Source organism: Rhipicephalus microplus, chromosome 10 (genome assembly GCF_043290135.1).
Source record: "Rhipicephalus microplus isolate Deutch F79 chromosome 10, USDA_Rmic, whole genome shotgun sequence".
NCBI lineage: Eukaryota > Metazoa > Arthropoda > Arachnida > Ixodida > Ixodidae > Rhipicephalus > Rhipicephalus microplus.
The window spans coordinates 61,957,511-61,976,175 of NC_134709.1; the positions used below are offsets into that span (position 1 = coordinate 61,957,511).

General features: G+C 45.8%; 1 long non-coding RNA gene across 1 annotated transcript in view; it reads left to right on the plus strand.

The window, feature by feature from the left end:
• Window positions 1-9,467: 9,467 nt before the first annotated feature.
• Window positions 9,468-18,665, plus strand: part of LOC142774424 (uncharacterized) — a 55,469-nt gene continuing 46,271 nt past the window's right edge. The window contains exon 1 of the long non-coding RNA XR_012886392.1: window positions 9,468-9,693. This is a non-coding gene — a long non-coding RNA (uncharacterized LOC142774424). The remainder of the gene's footprint in view (window positions 9,694-18,665) is intronic.

The window sequence follows — 18,665 nt, forward strand, 5'->3', positions numbered from 1 at the left end:
AATGCCCAAGCGCAAATGGTTTCAATGTGAATATTTCACTTTATATTTTCAATAAAGTTATTGCCAAGATATTTGGAGGTATTCAGAAAAATGAGGTGGTGCCCATTCTAAGTATATACTTTGGTTTCTCTGCAGAATTTGAAGAACTTTGATTGTCTTGAAAGTTTGATTTATTATTTTTCTTTTTTATCAATACCAGCCTAGATCTGTACAGCCAGGGCTTGTCCATTTGTCAGAATATAAAATTGAAAATAACAAAAACTTTATTTCGCGAAAAGCAAACATAGGCAGTTAACAAACGAAAACAAGGAAATGTAATAATGAATTGTAATGATGTTACAGAAAATAAAGGATCATCGAAGAGGGACACAAGTGGCACAGTTGGAGTAAAAAATAAGCCTTAAGTAAGAAAATGATGCGAACAAAAAAACAAAAGCAAGTAACAGTGCGAAGGGTAAACCTTCGGTAAAAGGGCACACAATCACCGTTGGCGTTGTAAGGCATCGAGAATACTGTTGCAACAGTGGTAGTAATACCTTTCTGGTATTGATATTTTTTATTTATTTATTTATTTGTCATACTGTTAACCCTCACTTGAGGGTCCTTACAGAGAGGGTGAAGAATTGAGTAGCACAAAATTAAATATTTGAAAAATTGTAAGATGAACTCTGTAAGATATAGCATAATTATATGAGAAACACAGTGACATGCTTCTTCACTCGATATAATTACAACACTATCTCTATGACCAATGAAACATTTCTAAGGAAACACATACTGTGATTTAACGGTGAAGGCTACCTTTATTAGGCCCAGAAGACACGATGAAGTGACCACGCCCAAGGCACAGAACTCAGACACGCCAAGTCCCCACAGCAGATGAAGACGACGACCACTCATGATGATGAATATGTGTAAAGATAGTAGATGTACTTAATGAATGCCTACACTAACTTCCCCCCCATGTGAAAGCGGTCATCCTGACCGCAGTTCTTGGCCGCAGTTTAAAGTGAAAAGGAACGCCGTATGAAAGGCTTGATGCGGGATACGTGGACTATTTCTGCCGCTTTGTAGCGGTGGTCCGTCGGAAGAAGAACGGGTGCCACGCGATCTGTTCACAGCAGACGTTTGCTCCAAAACAGTGTAGGGGCCAATAAAACGTAATTGAAACTTTCGCACAGTCCGGGAGTGCGAATAGGTGTAAGAAGGAGGACTTCATCGCCAGGGCTGAAAGACACGGCACGATGAGAGGCATCATATTCAAGCTTGCGATCCTGTTGCTTGGCTTCAGTGTTGACGCGAGCCAGCTGGCGGCAATGAAGTAGACAAGACACGTATTTTTCACTTGAAGATGAACATGGTTCGACAGGCGCAAAGAAGAACGAAACATCGAGGAAAGAAGAGGCGAAGCGACAGTGGACGAGGTAGAACGGCGAGTAACCGGTTGTGCGCTGTACAGAGGTATTATACGCAAAAGTGACAAATGGCGAAATGGTGTCCCAGTTTGTGTGGTCGGGTTTGATATACATCGCTATCATATCTGACAGTGTACGATGAAAGCGCTCAGTCAGGCCGTTCGTCTGAGGATGGTAACTGGAGCTTGTTTTGGGTGTAGTTCCGGATGCCTTGACGAGTTCTTCGACGAGTTCTGAAAGAAATACTCTTCCATGGTCGCTCAGGATTACACGAGGAGCTCTGTGTCGAAGGATTCTTGCTCGAAGGATGAAGCCGGCCACTTCCGAAACTGATGCAGAAGGCACGGGAGCTATTTTGGCGTAGCGGGTCAGGTGGTCGTCAGCTGTAACTATCCATCGATTGCCCGTGACAGTCATAGGGAGCGGACCATACAGGTCAATGCCAACTACCTCGAATGGTTGCAGGGGACACGGGAGCGGTTGTAATTGTCCACTTCGAGTTGATGTAGGTAGCTTGCGACGCTGACAAATGGTGCATGAGGCAACGTACTTCGCGACACAGGTGGACAAGCCCGGCCAGTTGTAGTGACATCGTATGCGGTCATACGTTTTCTGGAAGCCCATGTGTCCAGCAGACATGTCGTCGTGATATGTCTTGAGGACCTGAGCCCGAAGAGAGCGAGGTAAAACGGACAGCAAGCGTTGACCATCAGGGTGGTAGATATGACGGTACAGGACGTGGTTGTTGAGCTTGAATTGCGTCAGCTGTCGGCGAAGACGGGCGTTAGGGGGTCGGCAAGTCCCGTCAAGACGGCCCATGATGCGGCGACAGTAAGGGTCAGCACATTGGTGTGATAAGAACAAACCACACTCGCTTGGAGAAGTTGGGTCCACAGTAGTTAATGACGAAACCTGTAGGAAAGAGACGGCCGAAAGCTTCACGAGTGCGGCAGTGGCGGGTTTGTCAAGTGGCTCCGAAGAGAGCGGGCAACGCGAAAGTGCGTCGGCGTCTTGATGCTTGTTTCCCGACTTATATGTGATCGTGAAGTTGTATTCTTGTAAGCGAAGAATCCAGCGACCAAGCCGGCCGGACAAGTTCTTGATTGTCGAGAGCCAGCACAAGGCGTGATGGTCCGTAACCACAGTAAAGTGGCGGCCGAGGAGGTAAGGTCGAAACTTTTGTATTGACCATACGACCGCTAGGCACTCCTGTTCGGTGATGGTATAATTCTTCTCGGCAGGGGTAAGTGCACGGCTCGCGTATGCGACGACGTTTTCACGTGACCATTTGTCTCGCTGTATGAGAATTCCACCAATGCCTTGACCACTAGCGTCTGTATGCAGGAGCGTAGGCGCAGTTTCGTCGAAATGGCAGAGGACTGGTTCGGATGTGAGTGCACACTTCAGTTGGGCAAACGCAGCTTCACATTCAGGAGACCACACAAAGGCGACGCCTGATCCGAGCAACTTGTGCAATGGTGAAGCTATTGAGGCGAAGTCTCGAATGAATTGGCGAAAATAAGAAGCGAGGCCAAGAAAACTGCGCAAATCTTTGGCTTTTTCAGGACGCGGGAAGAGTCAGACAGCGGAAATATTGTCAGGATCGGGACGAATACCGTCCTTGCTTACGATGTGGCCTAACGCTTTAATCGTCTTGCTTGCAAAACGGCACTTCTTGGTGTTCTGCTGAAGGCCTGCGTTTGCAAGGCACGTAAGAACTTCGTCCAGTCGTTGCGAGTGCTGAGGGAAGGTTGACGAGAAAATACCAATATTGTCGAAATAGAACAAGCAAGTCTTCCACTTCAAGCCGCGTAAAACTGTGTCGATCATCCACTCGAATGTTGCTGGAGCATTGCAAAGGCCGAATGGCGTGACGTTGAATTCGTACAGCCCATCTGGTGTTGAAAACACTGTCTTTCCTTTGTCATCCTTGTGCATGGGTATTTTCCAGTAACCTGAACGCAGCTCTAGGCTTGAGAAGTACTCAGCACCTTGCAGTGAATCCAAAGCATCGTCTATGCGCGGCATGGGGGAAACATCCTTGTGGGTGATCTTATTAAGTGCTCTGTGGTTCACGCAAAATTGCACGGAGCCATCTTTTTTCCTTACTAAAACAACAGGGGATGACCAAGGACTCGCGGAGGGACGTATAATGTTCCGTTTCAGCATATCGGCTACATTTTGTTCAATGATCTCACGCTCGGACGAAGAGACGTGATATGGTCCACGGCATACGATGGAAGTGCCATCGGTCTGGATACGATGCCTAATAATGGACGTCTGTCCCAGAGATGAGGAATGGGCATCGAACAATCTCCTATGCTTTTGTAGCAAGGCATGCAAGTCATCTGTCTGTGAAGAGGTCGGTTCTGGACTAATAGTCGCAGCAAGAACAGAAACGCTTGATGAACGTTCTATAGAAGGAAGGTCAGAACACGCTGGCATAAGCGGGACAACAGGGACGGGTTGAGATTCAGAAACGCAAGCCATTGTGGTGCCTTTAGGAATGAGAATTTTCTCAGAAGTCTGGTTCGTAGCGTAGAGAAGTCCGGAGCCATTGTGGAATCGCGCTAGACCTGAAGCAAGGCCTATACCTCTTGCGAGATAGCGTCCAGATGGTTGGACAAACACGTCACCAGAGTCGATCACATTAGAAGTGATGGCAACTATCCGCTGATGACCAGGTGGTAGCCCGGTATCTTCAGCAGCGAGCAAGCGAACGGGCTCGTCATCCGCATACAGGGCATAGTCAGTTTCCTTGATATGAACAACATTTTCTCGTCAGCAGATGGAAGCGTTCGCCGTAGACAGGAAATCCCAGCCTAATATACTGGTGGGCACACGAACTCAGCACAGCAAATTGCACAAAATGAAGAATACCAGCTATGAAAACTTGAGCGGTGCACATAGCGGCAGGTCTAATGGCGTCCCCTTGAGCAGCGTGCAGTGTAGGTCCATCATAGGGGGTGGTGACTTTTCGCAGACGTGAGCACAAAGAACGATCAATCACAGATAAACAAGCACCAGTGTCTATTAAAGCGTCCACGTACACACCTATTAAAACAGATATCGATTGTATGGACGCACTGGAGGAATTTCTGTCTTTTCGTTCGATGGAGCTTTTCCTCCAAAAGCTGCAGAGGTTAGTTTTCCGGGCGTTGGTTGGTGAGTCGCGAGACAGGTCGCAATGGAGACGTAAAGCGGCGGAGGGGTGAGGGTGAGCGGCGTCTAGTAGAGCGGTAAGAACTGGTTGGCTCAGATGTCGCAGTTGGAGACGGTGAGCGACGTAGCGGCGGATCATAAGGACGACGTTGGAAAGCGTATCAGCTTGTCCCATCATCCCGTCCGTAGGTTTCGAATCCACGACGTTCGTCCTGCTGACGCTTTCAACAGACGCGTGCAATGTGGCCCCGATAGCCGCAGTAATAACAGATCGGACAAGGCGGCCGCTACGGTGGGTGAAAGGGCTGGCTAGGCGCACTCGGAGTCAACGAAGCCAGCGGGACAGGCGTCGAGTTTGCGGGCATCGGTTGTACGACAGGTGGTGAGCCAGCGAGGACTTTTGCGTACGTCGGCTGGAGTCGAGGTACTGGAGAGTGTACATACGCTGGCCCGGTCATGGACGACAACTCCTCTTTTATAACGTCGCGCAAAACAGTGTTGGAGGGGGGAGGTGGACTCGGTGTCATTGAGAGGCCGAAAGATTGCAGCTCTTCCCATATAATCGCCCGGATCATGGCACGCAATGAGGCATCAGTCGTGGGGGTGTTTTCAGCGCTGTCCTGCGGTAACCGTTGGGATTCAAGTTCCTCTAGGCGTCGGCACGTGGCAACAACCTCAGCGACTGTAGTCGGGTTTTGAATGACCAAGGCATTGAACGCGACCGTGCTGATCCCTTTCAATAGATGACGAACTCTCTCTGATTCAGACATGGACGCGCTGAAACGGTGACAGAGAGCAAGCACATTCTCTATGTACGATGTGTAGGACTCACCACATTGTTGCTTGCGAGCATCCAGTGTCTTCTTCGTGAAAGGTGAACGAACCACCGGGGTGCTGAAAATTTGGCGAAACGTGTCCAGTCCGTAATGTCCGTTTCATGATTGAAAAACCATGTTTTCGCTACGCCTGTCAGATAGAAGGAAACATGGCGAAGCTCTGTAGGATCATCCCAATTGTTAGTGGAACTCGCTCAATTCAACTGGTTCAACCAATCCTCCACATCTTCACCTCGAAGTCTGGCGAATGTGGGCGGCTCAGGCTGGTGCGTGGTGATAATCCACGATGGATAGGCCATGGTAGCCGGGGCCGTGGAGGTAGACGCAGAAGCGCCGGTTGGCTCGTCCTGGGGCATGTTACCAGACACCTGGCAAAAATGACGACCTGAGCGGAGCTCCAGGAGGCAGATTGGGCTGGGAGAGGACGGAAGATCGTAGAGCACACTCCACCACTTGTGATGTAACGGTGAAGGCAACCTTTATTAGGCCCAGAAGACACGACGAAGTGACCACGCCCAAGGCACAGAACTCAGACAAGCCGAGTCCCCACAGCAGATGAAGACGACGACCACTCATGATGATGAATATGTGTAGAGATAGTAGATGTGCTTAATGAATGCCTACAATATATAAACAATGCAAACTATACATTCTCAACAAAATGCCTATCAAGAGCAACCTCAAAATCGCTCAAAGTTCTTATTTGCACCACATCGCTCGGTAATTCATTCCACATATAAATAGCATCGGGAAAGAAGGAAAATCGGAAGATATCTGTTCGAGCTAGTATTGGTTGTATGAATGTAGTGCATGTTGTTCTTGGAAACCTGTCGTAAGAATGCTTCAAATAATCATCCCTGTTTATTTTCACCCCGGCATGCATTATCTGAAAAAGAAGTTTCAATCTTTGTTTCCGCCTTCTTAATTCTAGCGATTCTAATTTACATTCTTTTAACATTTCTGTAACAGAATCCTTTTTTTCGATATTTGGAGCAGATGAAGCGAGCTGACATTCTCTGAATGCGTTCTAGCTTATTTTTTAAGACCTTTTGATCTGGGCTCCACAAATCGCTAGCGTATTTCTAATCTCGGACGCACATACGTTTTGTAGGCAAGCAGCTTGACATCTATTGTGGCTCGGCCTAACTTCCTTCGTAGGAAGCACAGTTTTTGACATGCCGATTGACATATGTTATCGACATGAGGACGCCAGCTTAACTTATCTGTTGTAGTTACACCAAAGTATTTAAAATTACAGACTTTCACCAGCATATAATCTCCAATGTTATATGCAAACGAAAGCACTTCCTTCTTTTTTGTAATGTGTTTGTAAGTGAATTTTTAATTTTAATTTTCATTCCCCATTTAGAACACCATAAGTTTAGGGTTTGTAAGCACTGATTGATATTCACTTGATCTTCGCTGCATAATACCGGACAATAGATTAAGCAGTCATCTGCAAATAGCTCAATTTTTACTGGTGGTTGGACAACTGATGATACATCATCTATGTATAAAAGAAAGAGTAGGGGCCCCAATACAGATCCTTGAGGCACTCCCGAATACACTTCCCGATTTCCCTACATAGCATCTCCCACTCTAACTGCTTGTTGTCGATTACTTAGATAAGCTTTGATCGAACTGAGAACATTCTCACTAATACCGACATTGCGAAGCTTGAATAGCAGCTTACGGTGTGAAACTTTGTCGAACGCCTTTGAAAAATCGATATATATAACATCGATTTGCATACAGGCAACTACAGCTATACACAAGTCATGTATAGTTTCAACCAGTTGTGTCACTGTTGAAAGGCCACCGCGAAATCCATGCTGAAAGGGGCATCATAATTCATTTTGTTCTAAAAATTGCCGAATATTTTTTGCCAATATATGTGCAAATATTTTACAACATACCGACATGAGTGAGACAGGCCTATAATTGTTCAGTGTCGTTCTATCACCACCTTTACAATATGTATACAGTTAGGGGTACAATGTTGCGTCTTGCGACGCCTGCAATCACGTAAGCACAGCAATTTTTTTTTAAGTTTCCGGTACCCGTCATTGGGTGGAGCCGCCTCTCTGCCATACCGGTCATGTGAACTTGTCCGACAGAGCAGTAGCAGTTTACACTTCCGAAAAATTGCATTAATCTCCCTGTGAAGAAAACCCTGAGTATTAGGTGAAGCAGTCATAGGTTGACTTAAAGTTCTGTAAAGGAATGGTCTTTGCTTATCACCGTACACGTTCATGGTGGCATTTCCTTCATCATCAACTTCAAGCTACATCTTTGGCAGATCCGTTGACTTTTACCGACCACGATATCTCGGCTTGCCGGCGCTGGCAGCTTCGCGATCTCTCAACTCTGGGTATCGCTGGTGCTGCCGCAGCCGCTTTCAGATTTCACGCCTCCACCGCAAGCATGCTCATGTCCTTCTTCTCCACCTTGTTCTTCTCCTCGTTGTTGTTGTTGTTCTCCTCCTCGTTATTGTTCTTGTTCTTCTCCTCATTGTTGTTGTTGTTCTCCTCCTCGTTGCTGTTGTTGTTCTCCTCCTCGTTGTTGTTTTTGTTCTCCTCCTCGTTGTTGTTGTCGTTGTTGTTGTTGTTGTTGTTCTCCTCGTTGTTGTTGTTGTCGTTGTTCTCGTCGTAGTTGTTCTCGTCGTCGTTGTTCTCGTCATCGTTGTTCTCGTCGTCGTTGTTCTCGTCGTCGTCGTCGTCGTCGTCGTCGTTGTTGTTGTTGTTGTTGTTGTTGTTGTTGTTGTTGTTAATGTTGTTGTTGTTGTTGAGGCAAAGGAAAAAGGAGCTAATTTATGTCTGCCTTATAGACGACACGGCTAAGCTCCTTGTAGGGGATGGGGATAAAAAAGAATAGTAGACAGGAAAATATATAGAATACGAAGCACTCACCGCACACGAGTGAAGAAAGAGGAGAGATGTGAAAATTAGGGGACACGGTCGAATGAATCCGAGGACGGGCGCCACTTGGCGAGAGCTACACGGCGTCAAAAGATCGCGGATGATGAAGTGTGGCAGCTTTCGTGTCCTTCTTGTCTCTGTGTCGTCGTTTTGTTCTCGTGCTATAACTATCGTCACGCGGATGATGAGCCGATCGGCAACAGCTACGCTTTCATAGGAGATCACAGGAGATACAACCGTTCAGCATAGAATCCACCAAGTTTCTCCAATGCTTTTATCTACATTCATACTACTACACTGTGTGTTTGTTGGTGCGTTTGTTAGAGAGAGCAAGCGCTTCCATTATACAAAGCTACACTTATGTTCAAAAAGGACAAGTAGGATATCAGCTCCCACAAAAGCGCAGCTTTGGGAGCTTATCAGCTGCTTTTGTGTGTCGGGACTGGCGAAGCAGAATGCAGGGACACTGCAGTATTATTATCTTTGTCCCAATAACAGATATCCCCTTTTATTCACAGTTTGTCATAAATTAGACTCACTTTGTCGTCGAATTGTTTCCTTCACTTAGCGAAATTCCGATTTGCATCGTTAATCTCGTCCGCGTGGTGGAAGGCATTCGGAAAATAGAAAAATCTAACCCCTTCAACTTCATTGTTTTTTAACATTTGGCAACCGAACACGTACAACATGCTGCATAAAAAGATTATTTTGCAACATACACACACAGTACACAAAGCCGAAACGCTGAAATCTATGCCCAAAAGCGGGCCGGCAAGGCATTACGATTATGACATGCACGGTGGTAGAGGCATCATGCCAAGAAGTCCACGCTATGAGTGCAAACGTAGTAGCGTACACATCGATGGCCAGCAGATGACACCAGGAGCGATGGACCCTCACAGCACATTCATTGAACATTCGCTGCTAATCTCATCGTATGCACCTGTACAACTTATGATTCATTACCTCGAGAAAAAGAAAGAGCAGCGGATGACAGGGTTGGCAGCGTCAAGCAGCTATCAAGTAGCGAGCGCATGCGAACAGAGCAGCACTCGTGTGGACCCAAGTTCCTCTGGTGACGTCACGCTTGATAGGGAGCCACTCAAAGATCTCGAGGCGAATACTATGCAAGGCTTTGCTATGCGCTGCTATATATTGTACATGAATCACTGTATGGTTAGGACGCTCGTCTTTGGATCAAGGGTACGCCACGTGGTACCGCCGCATGGCAGGAAAGGTTAGGCCAGCGCACAGACGAGAATAGCGAGTCTTTTTGGCGTTTTGCGGCGTGCATAAACAAGTGTTTTCTGGTGTGTGGCTGTGGGCACGACGCCGCGGGTATTTGCTAATGGACCACTCATGGTGAGTCGAACGCCGGTGATACCACTTTCACAGTACCTTGTAAAAGCATTATCGCTTCTCGTGTTGCTTATTTTGTTGGTGTGATGGATTGTTATATTGTAGGTTACTTAGTGTGCCACTAGAGATGCATTACATTCGGCAAGTTAGCCCGCCGTCATATAAAAATTGAATGTTAATAAATGTTCTCAATGATCCGCTGTTAAAGGACACATCGGAGTGCGCTTCGTCAGCTATGCTCCATCGCCGGCCGGCGGGTGGAACGGCTTTCGCGTAAGTTGAGTGCGTGATGTGGGTGGTGCTCTTTCATCGGCCGCTACCTTCAGCTGCTGCTCTTCAGAACGTCCATCGCGAATCGAGCCGATAACGCGCCGAACGAGCAGCGCTTTCGCTTCCCACTGCTCTTGCGATAAACTCGTAGCAGCTGGTGGTGGCACAGGAAGGCAGACATGCACTCCGATGTTGTTTTCTTCAAGAGTGGACTGCTGTGTACACGTCTTGGTTTGTTCGAACGTTTGCCCTCTAGCCTCACTGAATCTCCAAAGCAGTTGAGCTTTCCCCAAACGTTCACTTGTGTCCTGCTCGGACTTGGAAATATAGGGTCTTTGTATGCGATGTGCCTTTGAATCATATGTAATGATAGAACCATGGGAGATCGTCCCCAAAGAGAAGAGAAAACAATGTTAAGCTCACTTTGAGAATTCATAGTGAATTACAGGGAACGTACTGCATGGTATCAGACTTACCTGTTCTTCATATAGTGGTTTTGGGACGTTAAACCCCACATATCAATCAATTACCTGTTCTCAGGATCTTCGACGTACCCCTCGAAAACGTTTTTCGTACCATGCTCAAAAAGAGTTGCAGGGCCCCTTCAAATGCTCAAGTTCTTCAATCTTCTGGCCTTATTCGAGTAAATGAGAGAAATATCTTGCTTTCATCTTGTTTTCATGCATAAGTTGATGCACTGTGAGTGACTGAAATTTCGAAGGTTATGTTGTCCCTGCGTTTACTACATTTCTGAATGGCAGGCATACCGAGTTAGTGGGACTCGATAGAGCACCGCATGTTAGTACAACTCACTTACTCACCTAGTTGTCTGCACAAAGAATATCCGTAAAAGGGTAAACACGACTTGTATGTTTAAAAATTATTTTTCATTCGAGATGTAGATTATGTGATGAAGACGTGTATGACTTGATTTGGAACTACCCTAGCTTAACCGATTATACTGAATTGTAGAGCACCGACGACAAACGCATGGACGGAGATACGTGGGCAAAAAAAGCATTTTCAACGCTGCTTATGATAGTGATGAAAGCGCTTGATGTCAAGAGAACAATGAACTCAGTGGTAATGATACTCAGCTGCCATAATAATGGTGATGATATTCACGTTGAAGCACAGCTGTGGGCAAGCAACTGCACTTTAAATTGTGATGGTGATGAGAATGATAAAATCGAAGAAAAAGAGTATAAATGCGTTCTTTAGGGCATAAGTGGATGACAGATACCAATATAGGAAGCCGAGATTTGAGCAAGAAGTGGAGCCAAGAGCAAGTATGATGCTGACGATACAAATTTTAGAGCATTGAAAATATTTGAAATTTTTAATGTTTGGTTTAACGTCCCAATACCGTGATATGAATATCAGGGACACCGTGAGTGAATGCTCTTGATATTTCGATTATCAGGGCTTTTTGATTATATTATGATGATGATTATACTCGTTATCAAAGTATTGAAGGCTTTGAGTTATAACATGTGGTGGTGAATAAAACTATGACAATAAAAGAACCATCTGCAAGCAACGTCAATATGTACGATAAAGAAGATCGACCTATTGTGCGTGGTACTACCGGAGTCCAAATTGGAGGACACTTTCTAAGTTTTTCTGGAAATAGGTTAACAGCGGTCCAGGGTTCTACAGAAACTGACCTGGTTGTCAAGATTCATGGCGAGAAACGGCAAGCACTCACCACTTGATGAAAGAAAATTAAAAATGGCGTTTCGGCCCTGCCACAGGGTCCTTATTAAATTGCTCACAAATAATGAAAGGCTTTGAGAGGTTTTCGCTATATGAGCTTCATTGTGAAGTAAACACCGAAGGTATGTCGAGGCACGATTGCCCGAGTTGAGATTAGTCTTACTATCGGCGGTTTGATATTGAAGGGATGCCTGATAAAGTCATCCTGTTTTGTTATTCTTTTCTAATATCTTGGTGGTGTCAAAGTCAATGTCATGGCTCGTGGACACTGCACATTTGTTGCCACGTGCTGTGCTTTTACAACACAGCTGTGTAGCTTAACTGTTTTTCCAAAGTCACCAACTTCACGTATGTAGACTACATTACAATCAGCGTGAGGAATCTTCTATGCGAAACACGGGAAAAGGTCCTTTTTGACTTTATCTTTCACCATCCCAGCCACTTGTTTGAGGCACAACAGCGACGTGCCTACGTGCTTGTCGAACACCTCACAGAGCTTAACGACACAATCATCGTTCGTTAGAGATTTGAAGCTTTCCTATATGACCTCAACATCGGCAGTGCCCTGACCATGAACATTCTTCATCTTAATTATGCTGGACGGGAACACTTTGCCGAAGTCATTATGCGCAGTCTCTCTTCGCATGCGTCCAGACGTTAGAATATAAAGAAAACTAGGAGAATGGCTTTTTGCCAAAAACAATAAAGACTATTCCAGGTCTTGGTAGTCTTACGAATGTCTACCATAATATCAGAAAGTGCAGGCGAGGCAGGCTGCTGTTACAGGCTACCCAGAAAAGCGTTTCATATTACAGCTCTATATTAGCAGCTTTGGTCGTATTTTTTTCATTGAGAGGTTACGGCTAGTTTCCGACGTGAGCAGCCATACGATGCTTTGAATGTGTGTGCCCTCGTTTAAAGGATACAGGCAACTTGGCATGCTGTAGAAGGCGAACCATGCTTGATGATTCAAGTCAGGTTGAAGGGTACGTTTTGAAGCACCATTGGCACATGACGCTGGCATCTTGGTAAACCCCGCTATTTCCGCAGTAAAGTAAACGCTACCAAGGTGAGAGTCTGGATCGGCCTCAACTATTACAGTTCTTTCGCCTTGCCTCCGTCCTTCGTTGAATAAGAACGTAGCACCTTGTTTCCAGTGCTCCACGTATTCATTGTTCAATTCGCATTGGCGTCTGAAGCAAGCATATAGTTCCTTTCCAGTGTTTTGGGGGACATCAACACACCATCGGCTCTTTTTGCATTCAGTGATGATAGCGCACCAGTGTCATACTTTTCCAAATGCACTCAGCGGGTTACGTCACACCAGTAGTGAAGAGTCGCGAAGCCAATCGGGTCAACGTTACTGGAGCAAACGCTGCATCGGCCATTGCGGTGTCGTGGGCACTGGATGTCGGAGAAGGTTCCCTTAATATGTTATTTTACACTGAATGCGAAAATGTTTTTTAAGACGATAGTCTTTCTTGTGCACCTTTGACAAAAAATTTTGGTCTGTGTGTCTGTCTGTCTGTCTGTCTGTCTGTCTGTCTGTCTGTCTGTCTGTCTGTCTGTCTGTCTGTCTGTCTTTACAACTGTCTGTTTGTCCGCTCTTAACGGCACTGGGTACTTGAAACGGCCGACTCCATCCGCAGTGCCCACCAATATTGCTCAAGGTTTAACGTTCATACTTGTGCAATCGTCAATTAAAAAGCAAATATTGCGCATGCCTGGGGCACCATAACAACCCGTATATATTCTGCATGTGCGTCTTCTACTAGAAAAGGCATACATAATTATTTTAGGACCATAGCGCTTATCACGCTGCGCTAACCATGCAACGCTTGCACGAAAAGGCGAGTGTTTCCAACGCATTGCTAAGACGAGACGGTGAAGACATCTACACGTCACCTTGCGTTCTACACTTTGTCACCTCTGTGGCGTGCACCCGTCTCAGAGCCACGCGCTTCGTTTTCCAAGAAACCTGCCAGATGGCGCTCATTCGTGTGACGTGACTTGATGCGCTCATTCGTGTGACGTGACTTAATGCGCTCGCCTTCGCTGCACGCTCGAGGCTCTCTAACGTAGCGCCTCCAGAATACCATTCACTAATTTTCTTGCGCAGAACATTAAATAGATGTTTGTTTACTATCTCCACACACAAGATTACAGTCTTTCAACGACTTTTGCAGATTATATGCAGATATGGGGCCAATTTTTTAGTTGCCCTTCTTCTTGTCTGAAGAACAGTCATCTTTTACAGTGTGTCGACCACGATTTCTCGACATCACGCCTTTACTGTACCAGCAGAACCGGCAAATACGATTTGATGTTTTGCAGTAAGAACTTTGAGTAATGCACTGTAGCACTTGCACTAATGCACTTGCACTGTAGCACCAGCACTAATGCACTTGCTTGCTTCTGAACAACACACCGTTATACAATGCATGTTAGTGAGCAGCCTGCGTGGGAAAGACTTTACCTATCTTCCTATAGGCCGGCTTTCATCGAAAACCGTTATGAAGGAGAAATATCATTGCTGTACTACACAGCTTGTATTTCACGTCGACATCTCATGAGAGTTAAACAAAAGTCTGTGAAAGCAATGTCAATTCATGAAACCTTTTCTGAAACCTACTTTGAGCGTTCTCTCGACATGGTGCGTTGGTCCTTCGAGAATAAAAAAATACCATGGTTGTTGCCCGTTTCGTGTCTACGGTTTTGTTTGAATGATTTGGTGTGAGATCTAAAGTTAATCCAGCCCACTAAGCGTGAGCTGCCGAGCATTTTTAGGCAAGGTGACTCACTCATGTGTGACCACGTGGCTTCCATTAGAGAGAGCAGAATGTTTGCGAAGAGCCCATTACAAAACGAGAAGGCAAACCTAGCTGCACTCCTCTCTGCAATTTAAGTGTCTTCATGATCACCTCCTAAAACCTTAACGCAGCTCCCAAGCACATGATGTTGCTTTCGCATGAATCAGCTTTCTCGGACACGCGTGTACCACGATGGACCAATTCGATTGGCTGAAATGTTCATTCGATACGCCTGTGTAGCCGGGTCGGCTGGGAATATGCTGCAGTGATTACAGAATAACAAAAGCAGATCTCGTAAGCCGGGGCAAGTAAAGAACTGTAATGATGAATCAGGGCATGCATTAGACAATCAGACGCCACTTGAAAAGAAGCACGATATTGATTGATAGGACGCTTTCAGGGTGATCCGTGGTTCAACTTATTGGGCCGTCATACAGGAACCCAAGAACGAAAACTTACACAAGCGAAGCGATCAAGTGAAACATGAAACTTTAATAATCGATGCATAGCTCAATCATCGTTCACAAAGCTTCTGCTGCGGTTCCGTAGTCAAGGTTTAAGAATTGTGCGAGACGTGTGCATTTCGCTGCTACACCGCGTATCCCCAGTAATCCATTCGTACCGAAATAACGAGATGCGCACCGATGGCGTTTCATGTTTCACGGGGCAGGTGGTCATCAACAGGCTCGAATAGTAGAAACAAGTGCCGTTGATCTCACCTGCCCGTTTTGTCAAGGGATCATCTCACACTTCTGATTACTTTTCGGCCTCTAATGTAATCCACGTGGCCACACGTAATTGATGTTGCTTAAGTATTCTACAATTTATCACTCACAGGGGATAGACTATCATTGAGTCTTGCGTCAAGTGCCTTTAGCTAACTGCAGAAACAAATACAATCACTCATGTCCACTTCTTGTTTCAGAAGTGCTCACGTGCCGTATAAAAAAACGCTTCAAGCAAGAATCAATAAATCCTGCATGAAATGGCACTGCGCTCACTTGAAAGGGTGCAACAATATTTTGAAACTTCACAGAATACCGTCACGGATCACGAGCCGTGTGGTACTGTACTTACACTTCCTCCTTGGTTGTGAATCTGCGAAAAAGATCACTGTTGACGAGATTGGTGGTTGACGTGCTTCCCATGCCGACTCTTCACTCGAGCGGCTCCTATAAATTTCATGTCTTGTAGAGAGCAACCGGACGTCTTGCACCAAGGCATAACTCAATCTTGTCGGAAAACGTTGTTGCGTGTGGCAAAGTTCTGCTGCCCTGGTCCCATAGACGGAGTCGCCGCAGAAAAAGTTCACTGGCGTACTTCAAGGAACAGTTGATAGATCTTGATTTTAGATTGAGTGAACGTCAGAACTTTTTTCGCAGCAGTCAAAAAGGACCTATTTAAGCAGCTTTCTCCCAGATCGAACACCGACAACACTGCAATGGTCAACGCCGTGCTCTCTGCCGTCATTATGACGGCAGTGGTGCTCGTGACGCTTCGGGTTTTCCCTGCTGTTGCTACAAGAGGGCACTTGAAAAACCAAGAGAGTTCTACGCTCTCATCTCTGTCCGCAAAAAGATCCGATGTATTGCTGGTGACTGATAAACACTGGAAAGAACAGCACGCTGTCTTCTTGCGCCTATTCGAAGGAACGGCTACAACATGGAGCCTCGCGAACACAGGACTCCATTCTTACATACTGAAGAACCGAATCGAAGGCAGAAGAACTGTGGTGGTGGATGTTGATCCATTATCTCACCTCGAACGCATGTTTCACACTCTTAACTCGAAGGGGCTTAGACGAATGTGCGTGTCCTGGCTCTATGTCATGTTCAAACACGTGAACCGACCTCGTCAAATTGACTCCAGCTCGCGTCTCACAGCGTGTCAAGTTGCCGGTATCCTGCAGATGAACGGCACTTTAATTCAAAGCATCGTGTTACCCCTGACGTCATCGGTGAGTCATAATCCGTCAATGGAAGAAATACGATCGAAGTTGAGAATAGAGAGCCCTAATGAGAAACGCCTTTCTGGTCAGCGGTTGACAGTAGGCTGCCTTATTGGCCGTTACTATGGTGGTGGAAATCACTCTTGTGACCATAAGATCATCGAGTTTTTCCTCGGGTGTCTGCGACAAACGAACATTTCTCTGAATATTCTGTATACTCCTATGCTTGGCAGCGGGCAGAGAGAATTTGTTTATAACAACTGGGACATTGTGTTTCTTTCTACCAGAATAAAGGAGGAGAATGTTCTCGATGCAGACATTCCACATAATGCTTTCATTCACGAAACTTTCTATTCTCGAATCAATGACGATCGTGTCATCATGCTCTCTGAGGTAGTCTACGGTTCCTGGCCACTCTTCGCGTCCACCCTTGCTCTTCTGTTAGTCGCCGCGCTGGTGCTAGCCAAAATAGAGGACCGTCAGCTGCCAACCTATCAGAGAATGGCCGATACCGTCACGCTGCTGCTAGCTGCCGTTCTTGCAACCTCGGTTCCTCTGCTGGGCCCCATCTCACGCCGAGCTGTCATCGCAGTGGCACTCTACTTCCTGTGGTTTCTTCCGATACTCCCTCTGTCCTCGTACTTCCGCAGTGAGTTCACGTCGAAGATCACGGTTAAAGCACCCGGCGACCGAATAGACACACTGCGAAAGTTGGAAGATGCACTAGACAGAAACGAGGTCGACCCATGTGCTACTTTAAACACTGCCATAGAACAAGAGCTGAGACAGAACAGCTCGTCGGCAGCCTCACTGATGTCCAAGCTACAAGCAGCGTTTAAACGTGGAGATCCAAAGGAGCTCGTGAGGTACGATATCATCGACTGCCTTCGATGTGCTATTAGACGCGATCGTGTCTGCTACGAAACGCTTGCACATTCGTGCAAGTCACGTAATCATTTCCCAGAAGTCCGAGCGTTCAAGGAACACTATAGAGCACATATAAGTGGCTTTCTCATGCATAAAGGTCTGGCAGTGTTTCGCCCATTAAGAAGGTTTTTTAACGCTATTCAAGAGAGCGAAGTGGTTCAAGATGATCATTCCGATTGCTCAGACGTTCAAGCAGCCAAGCCTCTCCAGTTCGAATTCTTCGGATTATTCACGCAGTTCTGGATAATCCAGGTACTATTCAGCTTCATGGTGTTCCTAGCAGAAATTCTGATGTACCGGTGCTCGCAGCACACAATTTGCCGTTAATAAGCGCCGGATGAAATCAAGCAATGGCATTTCACAGATTTAGTTGTGAATCTCTCTTTGAAGACAACGTAGAAGCGTAACCTTCACCTTTTGGACGATGTCGTTATGTTATATATTTATTCTAGTGGTTCAGAAGCACTTAAAAATGACGCTATTTAGTAAGTTCACCCTTGTTTACCCTGAACACAAGAAAGCATAATTTATACGTCCGTCATAAGAATTGGTAAAACACAAAAGTAAAACGTGTCCTTGCAGAACCTATAACTATATACATCTTATTGATTTAGGAGTGCTTGCGCAATGTATATTCGTGTTTAAAGAACCACCTAGAAACGGTGCATATACGCTGACGCTTATCGATACATATATATCCAACCCGTCGACTGACGTCTGTCATTATTGAATAAACAAACCGTTGCGCTCAAGATGCTTGCCGTAGTAGTTAACGGTGACATAAGAACAGAGAAAGCGATGTGACATCCAGAGAGCGTGCCTGACTGGACGCCAAACTTGAACTACAGTCGACTACTCATGGCACGTTGGAGTTATTGAACACCACTGCCCGACTAGAGGGAAACGCAAAGCACTTCGTGTCTTACCTTTAGCCGGTCACGATTATTCGCGGGGCAAGCGTGAGTGGGGAACGCGCAAAACTACAAGGAATACTAACGGGCGTCAGAGTTATTTTCGGTATAGATGAATGGGTGCTATGAGTGAGGGTGACTGAGGCTGTTGACAAAATTGCACTTCTTTAAAATGTGAAGTATTTCTTAGCAACTTTCGGTGAGTTCGAGCGTATCTATCTATCTATGTATCTATTTATCTAATTATCTATTTATTTATCTATGTATTTTTCTATTAATTTATCTATCTATTTATCTGTCTAGCCACCTACGACATTTAGCTCTCCTGGCCGTTCACATCATGGTACTGATCGTTTATATGGGTCTAGCGCACCACGACAAGGACACAAAAAG